Source organism: Procambarus clarkii, chromosome 54, assembly GCF_040958095.1.
Source record: "Procambarus clarkii isolate CNS0578487 chromosome 54, FALCON_Pclarkii_2.0, whole genome shotgun sequence".
Taxonomy (NCBI): Eukaryota; Metazoa; Arthropoda; class Malacostraca; order Decapoda; family Cambaridae; genus Procambarus; species Procambarus clarkii.
Genome location: NC_091203.1, coordinates 23,490,389 through 23,512,888, shown reverse-complemented (window position 1 = coordinate 23,512,888; position 22,500 = coordinate 23,490,389). Strand labels below are relative to the sequence as shown.

At 48.8% G+C, this 22,500-nt stretch overlaps 1 protein-coding gene across 1 annotated transcript in view; it reads right to left on the bottom strand.

The window, feature by feature from the left end:
* LOC138352645 (homeobox protein CDX-1-like) overlaps positions 1–22,500 on the bottom strand; it is an 81,820-nt gene that overhangs the window by 44,286 nt on the left and 15,034 nt on the right. The window lies entirely within an intron of this gene.

Genomic DNA, 22,500 nt, shown 5'->3' with positions numbered 1-22,500 from the left:
TTATAAAGTCAAGCCTGGCCTTAGGCGGGCTTGGGGAGCAGGACCCTAGAACCCTCTTCAGGTAGAGTCCAGATTACCCTCCTCCCCCATGCAAGTTTCATAGTGGAATTTTATGAGGGAAGGAGAGGACCATGGGGATGGGTAAGAGAGGGGGGTGGTAACGGGGGGGGGGGAGGAACAAAGTTTGAGATGAGAGGGAAGAGCCCCGGGAGCAGCCGGGTACCTCTTCTATGTATATAAATGGAAATGTCTGTTCATGGTTGGAGAGAAGAGGAGGGAGGGTAGGGAGAGAGGGGGAGGAAGAGAGGTAGGAGAGTGGGGTAAGGGGGGAGCAGACCGTGTCCCGGGCACCGCCGGGGGTAACCCCCAAAGTAGACTACACTGCAGGAACACCCCACAACACACACTGGTTAAGAGGCGGGACCGAAGAGCCAAAGCTCAACCCCCACAAGCACAACTAGGTGAATACAAGGAATGTCACGCCCCGGGGCCTTACAAACATCTCACACAACAAAGTTTGACCTAACAACCTCGAACGAGGTTATTATAGACTCAAGAATCAACCAAGAAACAGCCGTCCTGCACGTCCCGGGTCTCACGCCAGACACACACACACCACAATACACAAAACACCTCACAGAGCACACCAGCAAATGTTTCCTGGCCAGAAGATACTGTAATTAGTGCGTTGCTTCCTACTGTTGTGTGGAAACAACATGGCCGCCACCAACTTCCAGTCGTTGCAGAAAATTCGAAGGAAATGCAATTTGTCTAGACGTGAGAGGCAGCGTCTTGAGACGAGATGACGTCGTCAAACAACTGCTAGGTCCCAAATTTGTATAGGAAATAAAAATATACTGGAGCGAAAGGTACGGAAGGAAATGCAGGACAGAATCAGTGAGGAGTAGAGGTGCCATAGGCACAATCAGAGAACACTGTATAAACACCAGAGGTCCAGTGAGGAGTAGAGGTGCCATAGGCACAATCAGAGAATACTGTATAAACATCAGAGGTCCAGTGAAGAGTAGAGGTGCCATAGACACAATCAGAAAACACTGTCTGAACACCAGAGGTCCAGTGAGGAGTAGAGGTGCCATAGGCACAATCAGAGAATACTGTATAAACATCAGAGGTCCAGTGAAGAGTAGAGGTGCCATAGACACAATCAGAAAACACTGTCTGAACATCAGAGGTCCAGTGAGGAGTAGAGGTGCCATAGGCACAATCAGAGAACACTGTCTGAACATCAGAGGTCCAGTAAGGAGTAGAGGTGCCATAGGCACAATCAGAGAACACTGAACTTCAGAGGTCCACAGCTGTTCAACACCCTCCCAGCAAGCATTAGAAATATTGCTGGAACAAAAGTGGACGTCTTCAAGAGACACTTAGATAAGTTCTTGCAAGAAGTGCCGGACCAACCAGGCTGTGGTGGATATGTAAGCCTACGGGCCGCTCCAAGCAACAACAGCCTGTTGGACCAAGTTATGACAAGTCGAGCCAGGCCTCAGGCCGGGCTCGGGGAGTAGAAGAACTCTCGAATTTTCTTCAGGCGTGGAGTAACTCCGGCCTGGGCTGACTAGGTGTAGCAGCTGGTCCATGGAGGACAAGTCCGGCCTTGGTCGCTGCCACACGACATATTCTCTAGTCATCCCTGAACGCTAGAAGCAGCTCCGTGACGCCTCTCTCCCGTACCCGCCCCCACCCCCGCCCTTCACGCCACACTCGCCAGAACAATCCAGGTACAGTCCAGGCACTACTCCCATCCCTCTCTACCCACGCCCACTACCCTCATCCCCAGTCAATCCCCTCTCCTGCTGCCCCGCCCAAGGTCGCCCCTCGCCCACAAGCCAGAGAGAGAGGGCCCCGCCCACAGCCGCCCCCCCCGCCCACCAGCCAGAGAGAGAGGGCCCCGCCCACAGCCTCCTCCCTCCCACCAGCCTGAAAGAGACCCCGCCCACAGCCGCCCCCCGCCCACCAGCCTGAGAGAGAGAGGGCCCCGCCCACAGCCGCCCCCCCGCCTGAGAGAGAGGGCCCCGCCCACAGCCGCCCCCCCGCCTGAGAGAGAGGGCCCCGCCCACAGCCGCCCCCCCGCCCACCAGCCTGAGAGAGAGAGGGCCCCGCCCACAGCCGCCCCCCCCGCCCACCAGCCAGAGAGAGAGGGCCCCGCCCACAGCCGCCCCCCCCCCGCCCACCAGCCTGAGAGAGAGGGCCCCGCCCACAGCCGCCCCCCCGCCCACCAGCCTGAGAGAGAGAGGGCCCCGCCCACAGCCGCCCCCCCCCGCCTGAGAGAGAGAGGGCCCCGCCCACAGCCGCCCCCCCCGCCTGAGAGAGAGAGGGCCCCGCCCACAGCCGCCCCCCGCCCACCAGCCTGAGAGAGAGGGGGCCCCGCCCACAGCCTGAGAGAGAGGGCCCCGCCCACCAGCCTGAGAGAGAGGGCCCCGCCCACAGCCGCCCCCCGCCCAGTAACCGCCCACAGGCCGTCCGGGGCGCCACTGAGTGAGTCAGACCCGTAAGGAACCCACCAGGATTATCTCCCAATCAGAACACTGCAGAGTGACCTTATTTATACATGACAACGTCAAGGACACGCATAAATCTTTCATGACCTACTCCTGGATACAATCAGCCTCCTGACTGATACAATCGGCCTCCTGACTGATACAATCGGCCTCCTGACTGATACAATCGGCCTCCTGACTGATACAATCGGCCTCCTGACTGATACAATCGGCCTCCTAACAGATACAATCGGCCTCCTAACAGATACAATCGGCCTCCTGACTGATACAATCGGCCTCCTAACAGATACAATCAGCCTCCTGACTAATACAATCGGCCTCCTAACAGATACAATCGGCCTCCTAACATACCTGGTTGATGGGGTTCTGGGAGTTCTTCTACTGCCCAAGCCCGGCCCGAGGCCAGGCTTGACTTGTGAGAGTTTGGTCCACCAGGCTGTTGCTTGGAGCGGCCCGCAGGCCCACATATACCTGGTTGATGGGGTTCTGGGAGTTCTTCTACTCCCCAAGCCCGGCCCGAGGCCAGGCTTGACGTGTGAGAGTTTGGTCCACCAGGCTGTTGCTTGGAGCGGCCCGCAGGCCCACATATACCTGCTTGATGGGGTTCTGGGAGTTCTACTCCCCAAGCCCGGCCCGAGGCCAGGCTTGACTTGTGAGAGTTTGGTCCACCAGGCTGTTGCTTGGAGCGGCCCGCAGGGCTCCATATCCACCACAACCCGGTTGGTCCGGCACTCCTTCCTTGGTCCTAAATGTAAATACATTTCTCTATTTCTCCATTTAATCCTTTGGTGAGTAATTTTCGTACACTCAACCCGCCATTTTACTGCCCGAATCCACCTAAATAACCTCTAAATTATCGGGACCGCTTAAATACGTTAAATCTGTATTACCTAAAATGAAGACAGGAGAGATACATAATAATTTACACTTGGAAAATATTGGAAGAGACTGGTTTTAAATCTGTACACGGAAATAACACCACATGAGACCAGAAGGCATGGCAGGATGTGCAAAATACCCCCGTTGAAAAGCAGAGGTGCAGTAGGTACGCTGAGAGAGAACCCCATCAACATTCTCCCTTGAGGTTAGCTTGAGGTTATCTTGAGATGATTTCGGGGCTTTAGTGTCCCCGCGGCCCGGTCTTCGACCAGGACTCCACCCCCAGGAAGCAGCCCGTGACAGCTGACTAACTCCCAGGTACCTATTTACTGCTAGGTAACAGGGGCATTCAGGGTGAAAGAAACTTTGCCCATTTGTTTCTGCCTCGTACGGGAATCGAACCCGCGCCACAGAATTACGAGTCCTGCGCGCTATCCACCAGGCTACGAGCCCCCCCCCCCCTATGCACATAAGAGGCATAACTGGTCAACCTCTCACGGTGTTTAAACGGAAACTTAAGAAGTTCGTCCTAAGTATACATGTTTAACCAGGCTGGGAACAGTCTTGTCGAACAGCCTGATTGACCAGACCACTAACCAGGAGACCTAGTTAGAGACCAAGCCGCGGGGGAGACCCGAGAGGCCCGGGCGTCAGCGTAGATCCTCGGAAATCATCGAATGGTAACCAAACGAGTAGATAACGCAGGCGACAATCATAGTGCTACGGTAGATATGTATATATACCGTATACTTATGTATATATATATACTGAAAATCTACGATCTCGTCACTCAATTTTATTTATTAAAATCAAAATTGTTAGATAAACGTGTCAATTTTAAACAATTGAAAAATATATATGGCGGTATGAATAATATGAGATAATTGAAGGATTAATGATTACATTCTGATAAGACCGTTACTCAACAGACATATATGAGACGAATTGAAAATTGCGCAGGTAACGTTAATCACACTATGGAAAATATAGTCCTCCTACGATAGCAGCGCTACGGGAGGTATCGTACAAGCCACGTCAATAGCCCCCATGACAAAAAAAATACGCAGTTGAGTAGGCATCGCGCCGGCGACGATAGCAGCTCCGTGATAAATATCGCGATGGCTACGACACTAGCTCTACGGTAGACATCGCGCAGGTAACGGAAACTATCGCAGATTTGACGGCAGGAGCAGGAGCAGCGAGCGAGCAATCGCAAAGCTGAATCCTCAATCTGAGCCTTTAAGACAAGATTAGATATTTACGTGGTAACACAATTCTAAACAATTATAAGTAATAATTGTCATTTTAAGCAAATTTTAAATAAGAATGGTAATAATATGTACTTAAATAAAATGTAATTAATTTTAAAAATAATTTTATATTATATAACTGGTTCCAACCCGTATATATAAGATTATATATATACTGAAAACCTACGATCTCGTAGTGCAATTTTATTTATTAAAATCAAAATTGTTAGATAAACGTGTCAATTTTAAACAATTAAAAAATATATATGGAGGTATGAATAATATGAGATAATTGAAAGATTAATGATTACATTCTGATAAGACCGTTACTCAACACACATATATGCGACGAATTGAAAATTGCGCGTCTTAAGTTGCGATTCGAGTTTATGCAAAGTTTAAATATTTTCTAACTTGTTAAGTTAAAACATTTTCACGTTTCTTTCGGTATTTCTATAACAAAAATATTGTGTAAATAGTTTGGGCTTAATGGTTCTCAATTTATAAAAGGTTTTTAATGAAACTTAATCTTTGTTGATCAGCTCAAGAATGTGATAACTCACGATTCATGTGATAACTCACGATTCATACGATAACTCACGATTCATGCGATAACTCACGATTCATACGATAACTCACGATTCATACGATAACTCACGATTCATGCGATAACTCACGATTCATGTGATAACTCACGATTCATGCGATAACTCACGATTCATGTGATAACTCACGATTCATGCGATAACTCACGATTCATGCGATATCTCACGATTCATGCGATAACTCACGATTCATGCGATATCTCACGATTCATGCGATATCTCACGATTCATGCGATAACTCACGATTCATACGATATCTCACGATTCATGTGATAACTCACGATTCATGCGATAACTCACGATTCATGCGATAACTCACGATTCATGCGATAACTCACGATTCATGTGATAACTCACGATTCATGCGATAACTCACGATTCATGTGATAACTCACGATTCATGTGATAACTCACGATTCATACGATATCTCACGATTCATGCGATAACTCACGATTCATGCGATATCTCACGATTCATGCGATAACTCACGATTCATGCGATAACTCACGATTCATGCGATAACTCACGATTCATGCGATAACTCACGATTCATGTGATAACTCACGATTCACGCGATAACTCACGATTCATGCGCTAACTCACGATTCATGCGATAACTCACGATTCATGCGATAACTCACGATTCATGCGCTAACTCACGATTCATGCGATAACTCACGATTCATGCGATAACTCACGATTCATGCGATAACTCACGATTCATGTGATAACTCACGATTCACGCGATAACTCACGATTCACGCGATAACTCACGATTCATGCGATAACTCACGATTCATGCGATAACTCACGATTCATGCGATAACTCACGATTCATGTGATAACTCACGATTCACGCGATAACTCACGATTCATGCGATATCTCACGATTCATGCGCTAACTCACGATTCATGTGATAACTCACGATTCACGCGATAACTCACGATTCATGCGATATCTCACGATTCATGCGATAACTCACGATTCATGCGATAACTCACGATTCATGCGATAACTCGCGATTCATGCGATAACTCACGATTCATGCGATAACTCGCGATTCATGCGATAACTCGCGATTCATGCGATAACTCACGATTCATGCGATAACTCACGATTCATGCGATAACTCATGCGATTTAGAAAACATTTAACCTTTGCATATACTCGAATCGCAACCAACAGAAACACAATTTTCTATGTCACATATATGTGTGTTAAGTAACTGTCTTATCAGCATACAATCATTAATCCTTCAATTATCTAATATTGTTCATACCGCCATATACATTTTTTTCCAATGTTTTCTAGAATTAACAAGTTTATATAAAAATTTTAATTTAAATAATTTTTTTCATATATCGTACACACGATCCAAATATTGTACACCCGTCGTGAATACCGTATGCAAGTCTCAAGTGCATATGGTATTCACGTACAAAATACCGTACGCACATCGTAAATACAGTACGCATGTCCCAAACACCATATTTACGTCCAAATATCATACACATAGAGGGGTAGAAATAGCCTAAGTTACTCTATCCCTCTGAGATGTATTTCTTTCTTGTCTCATTAAACATACTTGAACCATACGCACATCGTAAATGCTGTATACGCGTCCCAGCACATTCATCATCTTAAGATGTCAAGTGATCTTACACGAGATTAACCAAGTGACGAGCCGTAGATCTTCTTATCAAGATTGATTGATGAAGATTAAGCCACCCAAAAGGTGGCACGGGCATGAATAGCCCGTAAGTGGTGGCCCTTTTGAGCCATCACCAGTATCAAGAGCTGATACTGGAGATCTGTGGAGGTGCAACTGTACCCTGCGTGACGGGAGACGTCTCCCGTGTCTTATCAAGAGATCTGATCGCCACAAAATTCAGTATTCGGAAAAATATCGCAAAGTTTTAAGGCTTCGAGGTTTTAAGGTGTTCTGGGATATTGAATATTTCTCGGTATTTTGACTTATTAACATTTTGAAAATTATTAATATATTTTAACAATTACTAATATATTGACAATTATGTACATTTTAACAATTATTAGTATACTGAAAAATATTAAGTCTGACAATTATTTTTTTTAGAATTATTAAATCAATTAATGATTATTATAAATGCCAACATCTCTCGGTGGTCAAGAGAGAATTTAACAAACACCTTCAACAGGTCTAGGGGCCTCGTAGCCTGGTGGATAGCGCGCAGGTCTCGTAATTCTGTGGCGCGGGTTCGATTCCCGCACGAGGCAGAAACAAATGGGCAAATTTTCTTTCACCCTGACTGCCCCTGTTACCTAGCAGTAAATAGGTACCTGGGAGTTAGTCAGCCGTCACGGGCTGCTTCCTGGGGGTGAAGGCCTGGTCGAGGACCGGGCCGCGGGGACACTAAAGCCCCGAAATCATCTCAAGATAATCAAGGTCTCTGATCAACTGGGCTGTGACTTGAGTCAGACAATGCGCAGTGGCAAGTAACAGCCTGGTTGACCAAACTGTACATCACAAGGCTTGGACAGAGACCGAACGCGAGGACAATGGTCCTTAAATCCCTATACAGTAAGGAATACTTTACATAAGAACATAAGAACAAAGGCAACTGCAGAAGGCCTATTGGCCCATACGAGGCAGCTCCTATTTATAACCACCCAATCCCACTCATATACATGTCCAACCCGCGCTTGAAACAATCGAGGGACCCCACCTCCAGCACCTCTGAGGCTCTACTCCTCTGAGTAAATACAGTACGCTACAGGCTCTACTCCTCTGAGGGCTCTGAGGAGTACCTCTGAGGCTTCTACTCAAACATACGTAAGACGCAGTCTTGTGTGTGCAGCGCCAGCGTGGAAAGAACACTGATATCCAGAACAGTTGTGGAACAATGCTTGTGTGTGGATTGTTGTGGTTGTTAAAGATTCGCTACCTGGAACAAGAAGTTCCAAGTAGCACGGGCTATGGTGATCCCCGTCTTTTGTGTTGAAGCTGAAAGGACTAAGCTATTCAACTCAATTCTCTTAATAAGACATCGTATTTTGACGTATTACGTAAGGCCAAATAAAAGTAACATGCACAAAATTGGTAGCGAAATTGATGCGATGTCCCGTTTTCTGTTTGTGGGTCTTCTGGTTGGTTAGGTTAGGGCACGTTAGTACCACAGTTAATGGACGGTGGGGGACACTGAGGGGGAGGACGGGCTGGAGCTATGAAGCAGGTAGTGAAGGAACCAGACCTAACCTCGCTTTAACAGGAGACGTGATCACTATATATAAGATCTACGGAGGAATGACCCTACTGTACACATAAATCATGTTCACTGCGATCAGTGATAGAACATGAGAACGTGTTCTCTGCGAGCAATTGTAGAACATGTACTTGTTCAATAAGAGGAATGGCAGAACAAGAACATGTTCACTATGAGGACTGGTAGAACAAGAACCTGAACACTACAAGGAATAGTATAACAAGACCATGTTCATACAGAACATGTTCATACCCTACCAAAGAGCCAAAGCTCAACCCCCGTAAGCACAATTAGGTGAGTACAGAAGGATGGCAGAACAGGAGAACATGTTGAGAACAAATGGCGTAGATGAGTCGAAAGTTATGCGAGGAAAGAGTTCTTAAGAATACACAGTAAGTTAAGAGAGAAGACAAGCTATTCTTGAACAGCTTCAGAACAGGATTTGGTAAGATTAAACTCGAGTGTCTGGTGTCAGTTGATAAGCCGGAGCCCTAGAGCTAAGACTCAACCCAACAAAGATATTTACATCAGAACAATCATCCACTTTACCACTCGTCGATTGAGGATAACTAGGCAGAACCCAACAACTGAAGCTCAACTCCAACATACACACGGATATCAGACATTCCATTCTGTATACTAATATTGGAGCCGTAGAATGGGATCGAACCTGGGTCTCTGAACTCCTCAAGACTACACACAATTATTCTAAAGGAAAAGAGTCGATTCCAGCGTCTCGGTGTTGATAAAAATCCGTTGATTTAGCCGTTTGTCAAAAAACGGCTAAACTGCGCAACGCCTCTCCTGTCTAAATGTCAGCGATAACAGCAGAACCATCAATTATTTCCCGCTACCACCACTACCACTACTACTACTGCTACTACCAGCACCACCACCACTACTACTACCAGCACTACCACTACTACTACTACCAGCACTACCACCACCACGACAAATTAAGTAATAAACTTGGGGCTGGGTTTGGTGTCAGCCTCCTGAGTGGGTGAGACCGGCTTGACCGACCACCGCACTAACCTGCAGCCAGGACAGTGGTCACAGCCTGCTTGACAAATAGGCCAGACCGTGACCACCATGCTGGTAGACCTGCCAGACCCCCCATTTTAGGGACACTGGTCGACACAAACAAGGCTATTACGTCACCGCAATGGCCATTAACACTCGCGTAACAAGCGGACAGCTTGTCCTAAACCACCGTTACTTGTTGTCTTGCTCATCCATGACCCACACTGACCACCACCACTCCCGCGGCCCTACCACCACCACCACCACCACTACCACCACTCCCGCGGCCCTACCACCACCACCACTACCACCACTACCACCTCTCCCGCGGCCCTGCCACCACCACTTACTTGAGACCTGCTTAGTGGGGTTCTGGGTCTTCTTCTACTCCCCAAGCCCGGCCTGAGGCCAGGGCTTGTGAGAGTTTGGTCCACCAGGCTGTTGCTTGGAGCGGCCCGCAGGCCCACATACCCACCACAGCCTGGTTGGTCCGGCACTCCTTGGAGGAAACTATCTAGTTTCCTCTTGAAGATGTCCACGGTTGTTCCGGCAATATTTCTTATGCTCGCTGGGAGGATGTTGAACAACCGCGGACCTCTGATGTTTATACAGTGTTCTCTGATTGTGCCTATGGCACCTCTGCTCTTCACTGGACCTCTGAAGTTTATACAGTGTTCTCTGATTGAGCCTATGGCACCTCTGCTCTTCACTGGACCTCTGATGTTTATACAGTGTTCTCTGATTGTGCCTATGGCACCTCTGCTCTTCACTGGACCTCTGATGTTTATACAGTGTTCTCTGATTGTTCCTATGGCACCTCTGCTCTTCACTGGTTCTATTCTGCATTTTCTTCAATATCGTTCACTCCAGTACGTTGTTATTTTACTGTGTAGATTTGGGACCTGGCCCTCCAGTATTTTCCATTTGTATATTATTTGGTATCTCTCTCGTCTCCTTTCTAGTGAGTACATTTGGAGGGCTTTGAGACGATCCCAATAATTTAGGTGCTTTATCGCGTCTATGCGTGCCGTATATGTTCTCTGTATTCCCTCTATTTCAGCAACCCCTCCTGCTCTGAAGGAGGAAGTGAGTACTGAGTAGTACTCAAGACGGGACAACACAAGTGACTTGAAGAGTACAACCATTGTGATGGGATCCCTGGATTTGAAAGTTCTCGTAATCCATCCTATCATTTTTCTGGCTGACGCGATATTTGCTTGGTTATGCTCCCTAAACGTTAGGTCATCAGACATTATTATTCCCAAATACTTTACATGCTGTTTTCCTACTATGGGCAGATTTGATTGTGTTTTTTACCCTCTATTAAGTTTAAGGTTCTCATTTTTACCGTACCTGAGTACCTGGAATTTATCACTGTTAAACATCATGTTTTTTTCTGCTGCCCAGTCGAAAACTTATTAAAATCTGCTTGTAATTTTTTAACGTCTTCAGCAGAGGTAATTTTCATGCTGATTTTTTAATCATCTGCAAAGGATGACACGAAGCTGTGACTTGTATTTTTGTCTATATCTGATATGAGAATAAGGAACAGCAGTGGTGCAAGGACTGTACCTTGAGGTACAGAGCTTTTAACTGTGCTTGGACTCGATTTTATATGATTGACTGTTACACTTTGTGTTCTGTTCGACAGAAAACTGAGTATCCAGCGTCCTACTTTACCAGTTTTTCCCATTGGCCTCATTTTGTGTGCTATCACTCTATGGTCACAGTTATCGAATGTCTTTACGAAGTCCGAAGCACCACCACCCCTGCCACCACCACCACCACACCACCACCCCTGCCACCACCACCACCACACCACCACCCCTGCTACCACCACCACACCACCACCCCTGCCACCACCACCACCACACCACCACCCCTGCCACCACCACCACCACACCACCACCCCTGCCACCACCACCACCACACCACCACCCCTGCTACCACCACCACACCACCACCCCTGCTACCACCACCCTTGCCACCACCACCCCTGCCACCACCATCAGTGTAAAAGCGTAACTTAACTGGTTTCAGAATGATGTATAACAGTTGTATTGTATTGTCATATCTATGATGTTACTAAGTCATCATAATACACCATGAATGATGTCACTGTCATCATAATACACCATGAATGATGTCACTGTCATCATAATACACCATGAATGATGTCACTGCCACCATAATACACCATGAATGATGTCACTGTCACCATATACACCATGAATGATGTCACTGTCACCATAATACACCATGAATGATGTCACTGTCACCCTAATGCACCATGAATGATGTCACTGTCACCATAATACACCATGAATGATGTCACCGTCACCATAATACACCATGAATGATGTCACTGTCACCATAATACACCATGAATGATGTCACTGTCACCATAATACACCATGAATGATGTCACTGTCACTATAAAAAAACAAAAATGATGTCACTATCACTATAATATATCACAAATGATGTCACTGTCATTATCAAATACCATAAGTGATGAAACAATGTTAACAAGGTTGTTCAACGTCCTCCCAGCGAGCATAAGAAATATTGCCGGAACAACCGTGGACATCTTCAAGAAGAAACTAGATTGTTTCCTCCAAGGAGTGCCGGACCAACCGGGCTGTGGTGGGTATGTGGGCCTGCGGGCCGCTCCAAGCAACAGCCTGGTGGACCAAACTCTCACAAGTCAAGCCTGGCCTCGGGCCGGGCTTGGGCAGTAGAAGAACTCCCAGAACCCCATCAACCAGGTATATGTGGGCCTGCGGGCCGCTCCAAGCAACAGCCTGGTGGACCAAACTCTCACAAGTCAAGCCTGGCCTCGGGCCGGGCTTGGGCAGTAGAAGAACTCCCAGAACCCCATCAACCAGGTATATGTGGGCCTGCGGGCCGCTCCAAGCAACAGCCTGTTGGACCAAACTCTCACACGTCAAGCCTGGCCTCGGGCCGGGCTTGGGCAGTAGAAGAACTCCCAGAACCCCATCAACCAGGTATATGTGGGCCTGCGGGCCGCTCCAAACAACAGCCTGGTGGACCAAACTCTCACAAGTCAAGCCTGGCCTCGGGCCGGGCTTGGGCAGTAGAAGAACTCCCAGAACCCCATCAACCAGGTATATGTGGGCCTGCGGGCCGCTCCAAGCAACAGCCTGGTGGACCAAACTCTCACAAGTCAAGCCTGGCCTCGGGCCGGGCTTGGGCAGTAGAAGAACTCCCAGAACCCCATCAACCAGGTATATGTGGGCCTGCGGGCCGCTCCAAGCAACAGCCTGGTGGACCAAACTCTCACAAGTCAAGCCTGGCCTCGGGCCGGGCTTGGGCAGTAGAAGAACTCCCAGAACCCCATCAACCAGGTATATGTGGGCCTGCGGGCCGCTCCAAGCAACAGCCTGGTGGACCAAACTCTCACAAGTCAAGCCTGGCCTCGGGCCGGGCTTGGGCAGTAGAAGAACTCCCAGAACCCCATCAACCAGGTATATGTGGGCCTGCGGGCCGCTCCAAGCAACAGCCTGGTGGACCAAACTCTCACAAGTCAAGCCTGGCCTCGGGCCGGGCTTGGGCAGTAGAAGAACTCCCAGAACCCCATCAACCAGGTATATGTGGGCCTGCGGGCCGCTCCAAGCAACAGCCTGGTGGACCAAACTCTCACACGTCAAGCCTGGCCTCGGGCCGGGCTTGGGCAGTAGAAGAACTCCCAGAACCCCATCAACCAGGTATATGTGGGCCTGCGGGCCGCTCCAAGCAACAGCCTGGTGGACCAAACTCTCACAAGTCAAGCCTGGCCTCGGGCCGGGCTTGGGCAGTAGAACAACTCCCAGAACCCCATCAACCAGGTATATGTGGGCCTGCGGGCCGCTCCAAGCAACAGCCTGGTGGACCAAACTCTCACAAGTCAAGCCTGGCCTCGGGCCGGGCTTGGGGAGTAGACGAACTCCCAGAACCCCATCAACCAGGTATATGTGGGCCTGCGGGCCGCTCCAAGCAACAGCCTGGTGGACCAAACTCTCACAAGTCAAGCCTGGCCTCGGGCCGGGCTTGGGCAGTAGAAGAACTCCCAGAACCCCATCAACCAGGTATATGTGGGCCTGCGGGCCGCTCCAAGCAACAGCCTGGTGGACCAAACTCTCACAAGTCAAGCCTGGCCTCGGGCCGGGCTTGGGCAGTAGAAGAACTCCCAGAACCCCATCAACCAGGTATATGTGGGCCTGCGGGCCGCTCCAAGCAACAGCCTGGTGGACCAAACTCTCACAAGTCAAGCCTGGCCTCGGGCCGGGCTTGGGCAGTAGAAGAACTCCCAGAACCCCATCAACCAGGTATATGTGGGCCTGCGGGCCGCTCCAAGCAACAGCCTGGTGGACCAAACTCTCACAAGTCAAGCCTGGCCTCGGGCCGGGCTTGGGGAGTAGACGAACTCCCAGAACCCCATCAACCAGGTATATGTGGGCCTGCGGGCCGCTCCAAGCAACAGCCTGGTGGACCAAACTCTCACAAGTCAAGCCTGGCCTCGGGCCGGGCTTGGGCAGTAGAACAACTCCCAGAACCCCATCAACCAGGTATATGTGGGCCTGCGGGCCGCTCCAAGCAACAGCCTGGTGGACCAAACTCTCACAAGTCAAGCCTGGCCTCGGGCCGGGCTTGGGGAGTAGACGAACTCCCAGAACCCCATCAACCAGGTATATGTGGGCCTGCGGGCCGCTCCAAGCAACAGCCTGGTGGACCAAACTCTCACAAGTCAAGCCTGGCCTCGGGCCGGGCTTGGGCAGTAGAAGAACTCCCAGAACCCCATCAACCAGGTATATGTGGGCCTGCGGGCCGCTCCAAGCAACAGCCTGGTGGACCAAACTCTCACAAGTCAAGCCTGGCCTCGGGCCGGGCTTGGGCAGTAGAAGAACTCCCAGAACCCCATCAACCAGGTATATGTGGGCCTGCGGGCCGCTCCAAGCAACAGCCTGGTGGACCAAACTCTCACAAGTCAAGCCTGGCCTCGGGCCGGGCTTGGGCAGTAGAAGAACTCCCAGAACCCCATCAACCAGGTATATGTGGGCCTGCGGGCCGCTCCAAGCAACAGCCTGGTGGACCAAACTCTCACAAGTCAAGCCTGGCCTCGGGCCGGGCTTGGGGAGTAGACGAACTCCCAGAACCCCATCAACCAGGTATATGTGGGCCTGCGGGCCGCTCCAAGCAACAGCCTGGTGGACCAAACTCTCACAAGTCAAGCCTGGCCTCGGGCCGGGCTTGGGCAGTAGAACAACTCCCAGAACCCCATCAACCAGGTATATGTGGGCCTGCGGGCCGCTCCAAGCAACAGCCTGGTGGACCAAACTCTCACATGTCAAGCCTGGCCTCGGGCCGGGCTTGGGCAGTAGAAGAACTCCCAGAACCCCATCAACCAGGTATATGTGGGCCTGCGGGCCGCTCCAAGCAACAGCCTGGTGGACCAAACTCTCACAAGTCAAGCCTGGCCTCGGGCCGGGCTTGGGGAGTAGACGAACTCCCAGAACCCCATCAACCAGGTATATGTGGGCCTGCGGGCCGCTCCAAGCAACAGCCTGGTGGACCAAACTCTCACAAGTCAAGCCTGGCCTCGGGCCGGGCTTGGGCAGTAGAACAACTCCCAGAACCCCATCAACCAGGTATATGTGGGCCTGCGGGCCGCTCCAAGCAACAGCCTGGTGGACCAAACTCTCACATGTCAAGCCTGGCCTCGGGCCGGGCTTGGGCAGTAGAAGAACTCCCAGAACCCCATCAACCAGGTATATGTGGGCCTGCGGGCCGCTCCAAGCAACAGCCTGGTGGACCAAACTCTCACAAGTCAAGCCTGGCCTCGGGCCGGGCTTGGGCAGTAGAACAACTCCCAGAACCCCATCAACCAGGTATATGTGGGCCTGCGGGCCGCTCCAAGCAACAGCCTGGTGGACCAAACTCTCACAAGTCAAGCCTGGCCTCGGGCCGGGCTTGGGGAGTAGACGAACTCCCAGAACCCCATCAACCAGGTATATGTGGGCCTGCGGGCCGCTCCAAGCAACAGCCTGGTGGACCAAACTCTCACAAGTCAAGCCTGGCCTCGGGCCGGGCTTGGGCAGTAGAAGAACTCCCAGAACCCCATCAACCAGGTATATGTGGGCCTGCGGGCCGCTCCAAGCAACAGCCTGGTGGACCAAACTCTCACAAGTCAAGCCTGGCCTCGGGCCGGGCTTGGGCAGTAGAAGAACTCCCAGAACCCCATCAACCAGGTATATGTGGGCCTGCGGGCCGCTCCAAGCAACAGCCTGGTGGACCAAACTCTCACAAGTCAAGCCTGGCCTCGGGCCGGGCTTGGGCAGTAGAAGAACTCCCAGAACCCCATCAACCAGGTATATGTGGGCCTGCGGGCCGCTCCAAGCAACAGCCTGGTGGACCAAACTCTCACAAGTCAAGCCTGGCCTCGGGCCGGGCTTGGGGAGTAGACGAACTCCCAGAACCCCATCAACCAGGTATATGTGGGCCTGCGGGCCGCTCCAAGCAACAGCCTGGTGGACCAAACTCTCACAAGTCAAGCCTGGCCTCGGGCCGGGCTTGGGCAGTAGAACAACTCCCAGAACCCCATCAACCAGGTATATGTGGGCCTGCGGGCCGCTCCAAGCAACAGCCTGGTGGACCAAACTCTCACAAGTCAAGCCTGGCCTCGGGCCGGGCTTGGGCAGTAGAAGAACTCCCAGAACCCCATCAACCAGGTATATGTGGGCCTGCGGGCCGCTCCAAGCAACAGCCTGGTGGACCAAACTCTCACAAGTCAAGCCTGGCCTCGGGCCGGGCTAAGGTAATGAAATATACCATCAATGATGTCACTAATTCACTATAATATACCATAATACCATCAATGATGTCTCAAAGTTATCAAAACATTACAAATACATAAGTTGGACAAAATACAATACACAAGCTGGACAAAAATACAATACACAAGCTGGACAAAAATACAATACACAAGCTGGACAAAAATACAATACACACGCTGGACAAAAATACAATACACAAGCCGGACAAAAATACAATACACAAGCTGGACAAAAATACAATACACACGCTGGACAAAAATACAATACACAAGCCGGACAAAAATACAATACACAAGCTGGACAAAAATACAATACACAAGCTGGACAAAAATACAATACACACGCCGGACAAAAATACAATACACAAGCCGGACAAAAATACAATACACAAGCTGGACAAAAATACAATACACAAGCCGGACAAAAATACAATACACAAGCTGGACAAAAATACAATACACACGCTGGACAAAAATACAATACACAAGCCGGACAAAAATACAATACACAAGCCGGACAAAAATACAATACACACGCTGGACAAAAATACAATACACACGCTGGACAAAATACAATACACAAACTGGACAAAAATACAATACACACGCTGGACAAAAATACAATACACAAGCTGGACAAAAATACAATACACAAGTTGGACAAAAATACAATACACAAGTTGGACAAAATACAATACACAAGTTGGACAAAATACAATACACAAGTTGGACAAAATACAATACACAAGTTGGACAAAATACAATACACACGCTGGACAAAATACAATACACAAGTTGGACAAAATACAATACACAAGTTGGACAAAAACAAACATTATTATTTATCGTGAAGATAAGGATGAGATCGAAGGTTTATCTTCTGATCTTTCACAAGCTGAGAGTTTAAAGGCTTAAGATCCTGATAAACACCTCCAAAGGCTACCTGATCAACCAGGCTGTGAATCATGACAAACTACGTGTTTACCTTCCGTCCACAGCCTTCTTATCTTGAGGTTATCTTGAGATGATTTCGGGGCTTTAGTGTCCCCGCGGCCCGGTCCTCGACCAGGCCTCCACCCCCAGGAAGCAGCCTGTGACAGCTGACTAACACCCAGGTACCTATTTTACTGCTAAGTAATAGGGGCATAGGGTGAAAGAAACTCTGCCCATTGTTTCTCGCCGGCGCCCGGGATCGAACCCGGGACCACAGGATCACAAGTCCAGCGTGCTGTCCGTTCGGCCGGCAGGCTTCCGGAGCCTAGGGGGTTCTCCAAAACGTCCACTATTTGGCGTGTTAAGAGACCACGAACAAACATTAATAAACAATAATATATTGAATAAAAGTACTTGCACAGTAGACAAAATTCAGTGTGTAAGAATTACAAATTCTTGAAGCTATAAAAAGCCCAACAACCCCATCATAAATACCCAAATTACGGAACTATTCATTCTACCCCTACCGGCTTATGGGAGCCGGTCGGCCGAGCGGACAGCACGCTGGACTTGTGATCCTGTGGTCCTGGGTTCGATCCCAGGCGCCGGCGAGAAACAATGGGCAGAGTTTCTTTCACCCTATGCCCCTGTTACCTAGCAGTAAAATAGGTACCTGAGTGTTAGTCAGCTGTCACGGGCAGCTTCCTGGGGGTGGAGGCCTGGTCGAGGACCGGGCCGCGGGGACACTAAAAAGCCCCGAAATCATCTCAAGATAACCTCAAGATAACCCACCATGAGAGTAGGAACAAGACTGGAACGCGAAGATGCCAACATAGACAACACTACTCAACGCGCCACGCCCTCTACACATGATATGTGCTCTCTCCCCCCCTTTTTTCCGCTTTATTCGTCTCCCATTTATGCCCCATTCTTCCCTCCCCCCCCCCCACCACCTTTAGGCCGCACTCCTCACCTATTTGTATTATGTATTTGACCTCCCTAATACGCCCAGTAAAGCCCCATCACTTGAGAATGAACCATGAAGGTTCGATACGTTGAGTAAGATTATAATTAATGACACAGACACAGCCCCTCTCCCCAGGATCGATCACCAGGACACAGCCCCTCCCCCAGGATCACCAGGACACAGCCCCTCCCCCAGGATCACCAGGACACAGCCCCTCCCCCAGGATCACCAGGACACAGCCCCTCCCCCAGGATCACCAGGACACAGCCCCTCCCCCAGGATCACCAGGCCACAGCCCCTCCTCCAGGACACAGCCCCTCCCCCAGGATCACCAGGCCACAGCCCCTCCTCCAGGACACAGTCCCTCCACCAGGACACAGTCCCTCCCCCAGGACACAGTCCCTCTCCCCCAGGATCACCAGGACACAGCCCCTCCCCCAGGATCACCAGGACACAGCCCCTCCCCCAGGATCACCAGGACACAGCCCCTCCCCCAGGATCACCAGGCCACAGCCCCTCCCCCAGGATCACCAGGACACAGCCCCCCTCCCCCAGGATCACCAGGACACAGCCACTCTCCCTCAGGATCACCAGGACACAGCCACTCTCCCTCAGGATCACCAGGACACAGCCCCTCCCCCAGGATCACCAGGACACAGCCCCCCTCCCCCAGGATCACCAGGTCACAGCCCCTCCCCCAGGATCACCAGAAATAACAAGTGTCACCGCCTGTGAACGTTGAGCCAACATCACCAAAGTAATTGTCGAGGGGCCCCGGGGCTCGTCCATCTTATTGATAGCCTGGGGGGTTGAGGGGGTGGTAGGGGGAGCAGTGGTGGTGGAGAGACACTTGTGTGGAGGGTGGTGGTGGTGTAAGGGGTAGTGTTGGGGCTGTAGTGGGGGTGGTGTAGGTGTTGATAATGATATAATACTTCAGTATACCTTGATTGGGTTCTGAGAGATCTTCTATACTTCAAGCAACATCCACGAGGCTGTTGCTTGAAGCAGCTCGTTGGCCCCGCTCTAAATCATACTATATACCTGATCACAGTACTCGACTCAGGCTTCGACATATACTTAAACCTTTAAGAGGTTGTCCCTTTAAGAGGTTGGTTGTAGGGAGCCGGTCGGCCGAGCGGACAGCACACTGCACTTGTGATCCTGTGGTCCCGGGTTCGATCCCGGGCGCCGGCGAGAAACAATGGGCAGAGTTTCTTTCACCCTATGCCCCTGTTACCTAGCAGTAAAATAGGTACCTGGGTGTTAGTCAGCTATCACGGGCTGCTTCCTGGGGTGGAGGCCTGGTCGAGGACCGGGCCGCGGGGACACTAAAGCCCCGAAATCATCTCTCAAGATAACCTCCCCACGTTTATTTTTAAAATTACTAACCTTTGTTTTGCACCGCCCAAGAAAGGTCTCGCTTATCAGCCATAATTTTAAAGTTTGCCATAAAACAAATCGGCGGACTTATGGGATCGGTCGTATATAAGTGATTGCAAGGCATTGACAAGTATATACAATGTTATTTATTGATGAATAATTGAGTTGGTAATTTATGACGCTGCATTTCGGGCAGTAAAACACAATTGCATTTTTGTGAGTTTAAAATAGCTTTATCATCACTAATATTAATCCCATTTTGAAGATGTTTAACCATAATGCACTGCATAATACACCCTACAAAGTAAGTGAATCTTTTAAATATATTATTTTCTTCACCTGTATAAGTTTTTTTTTAAATTGTCGATTCTTTTAATTATGATTTTATTAAATATAAAAATTCATTAACCAACTGACTAAACCTTTTTCCAGATTTAATCTTAACATTATTTTTTGAATAAACTCATTTAAAAACTGCTGAAACACTAAGCATAATGTCCGACGGAACTAATTCGAACAGCACAGTAAGAGATGGAACCAAAACCAAACGGTTCAGTATGCAATCAAGTTACGGGCTCACCATAGCCCGTGCTACATGGAACATTGTTCCAGGTAGCGAATCTTTAACAACAACGGTTCAGTATGACGTGGAAGCAAAAGAACAGCACGGTATGATGTGGGACTGAACCCAGAAATATTTTTAAACAAGAAAACTTTATAACAAAATTTGGATCAAATAAAGTGGTTCGGTTTTAAAGTTGAAAGATCGATCATATTTTCTAACTATAACAAAATTGCTTAACGTAAAAGACAATATTTTAAAATATGGGAATTTAGAAAATAAAAAATAAATATATCGCATGTACACAAATATTGGTTTACTTTCCAAAATAAAAACAAAATAACATAAAAGCTGTGGTAACAAGTATTTATAAGTTTCTTTCGACTTCAAATTGATCCAGGGACGCTGGAACTTTCAACCCGTTTCCTATGCCAGGTAAGTACACCACGGATTCACTATAGTCAGTGTTACTAGACACTTAAAACAACTGGAACCGTCTAGTAAACTGCGCGTTCACCATAGCCTGTTACATGGATCTCTTTGTTCAGAGTTGTTGAATATAAGACAACAACTGCTGGAACTGTCTGTGTGGCATATAATGAAAGGTGTACAGGATGTTCCGATGTATATACACTGAACCTATACCTTTCTGCTTGGCTTAAAACTACAGCGTACTTATCTAAATATTTTGACGTCAAAATCCCTAACGGCCGAAGTATGATGTATCTCACTGTGTATCACAGCAGCTCACAAAAACCACGTTTTCTATGAGTGGGACATTGGTTAGGTTAAGTTCAGGGAATTTGATACATTATTTTCTGTCTGTTATGGCCACTGGAGAGTACGGGTTTAACACCCACTCCAAAGGTTGATAGATTAAGCCCAACAAACCAAAACTTTACGATTTCCATTGCATACATGTAGTTGTGTTTACAAGAGTATACATGTATGTATACATCATGTATATATGTTTGTTTACGTCAAGTAGTTCCTTCTACTGCAGCCTCTGGAACGATTATCGAGTCGTGTGTAGTAGGGGGTGAGAAAGTCAACCACATCATCACTACCTCCAATTGACGAGAAAATCTGATTTGTCTCTGTCTCTCCTCCATCCCGTAGTGTGGGTTCATGTCCTCCCTCCCTCCCTGCGCCTGTACCAAGGGTCCCAAGAGGCTCATGGCGGGTAATGCTTCCTTCCACAACTTTATATTCACATAATGTTCGATATAGTTGATCTATGTGGCTTCCCTCCCTGCCGGTGTCTGTCTATCCTCCCCTCCTCTATTCCACTCTTTGTATCAATGTTTGTCGTCACTACAAAGCTCTAGAGACTAGTCAGACCAGAGGAAGAATGTAAAGTGTTCGAGAAGACGAACTAGAAATATGAATTGAGAAATGGCATATCGACTTTAACCCGAGCAACTACAGATAATGAAATTTTGGAGGGGAGATGAAGAATGCTACAAAGACAATTCATAATAATGAGAAGATAAAGGCATAAATATAAAATATACAATAACATCCAGAGATAGACATAACTCCAAGGTTCTTCTGTGAGGCACACGCACGCACGCTTTGGCTCTGACCAAAGAGCCAAAGTTCAAGCACCGCAAGCACAACTAGGTGAGTACACACACTGAGTTTACCTCAGCGCCTGTCTCATTGTCTCTGTGTTGAGACCAAAGACAGGGAAGGTCTCTGTGGGTCTAAATTAAAACCACCACAATATCGACGATGGAAGGCAAAAGTGTTCGGGGAAATAGGATCACTACATACAAAATTCTCATAGGGATTGACGTGGTAGATAAGGAGGGATTATTTAATACGGGTGGTACACGCACAAGGGGGGACACAGGTGGAAACTGGGCACCTAAATGAGACACACGAGACATTAGAAAAAAAAATTTCAGTGTCAAGAGTAGTTAGCAAGTGAAATGCATTAGGCAGTGATGTGGGGGAGGCTGACTCCATTCACAGTTTCAAATGTAGATTTGATAGAGCTCAATAGGTTCATGAACTTGTACACCAGTAGATAGACAGTTATAGAAACGGGATCAAAGAGCCGAAGCTCAACCTCCGCAAGCACAACTAGGTGAGTGTACACACCCAAACTCTCCCCTCCCACGTATGTGTGTATGAGTACACACACACACACATGCGTGTGTGCATCAGTGCACACACACCCACCACACACACACACACAGCCACCAACAGCACCGCTGGGAGCCATAACCTCGCCCCACCGGAGAAGAGCCCCAACTTACATACCAACTCAGCACCATCACACACAAATAACTTTTATATTC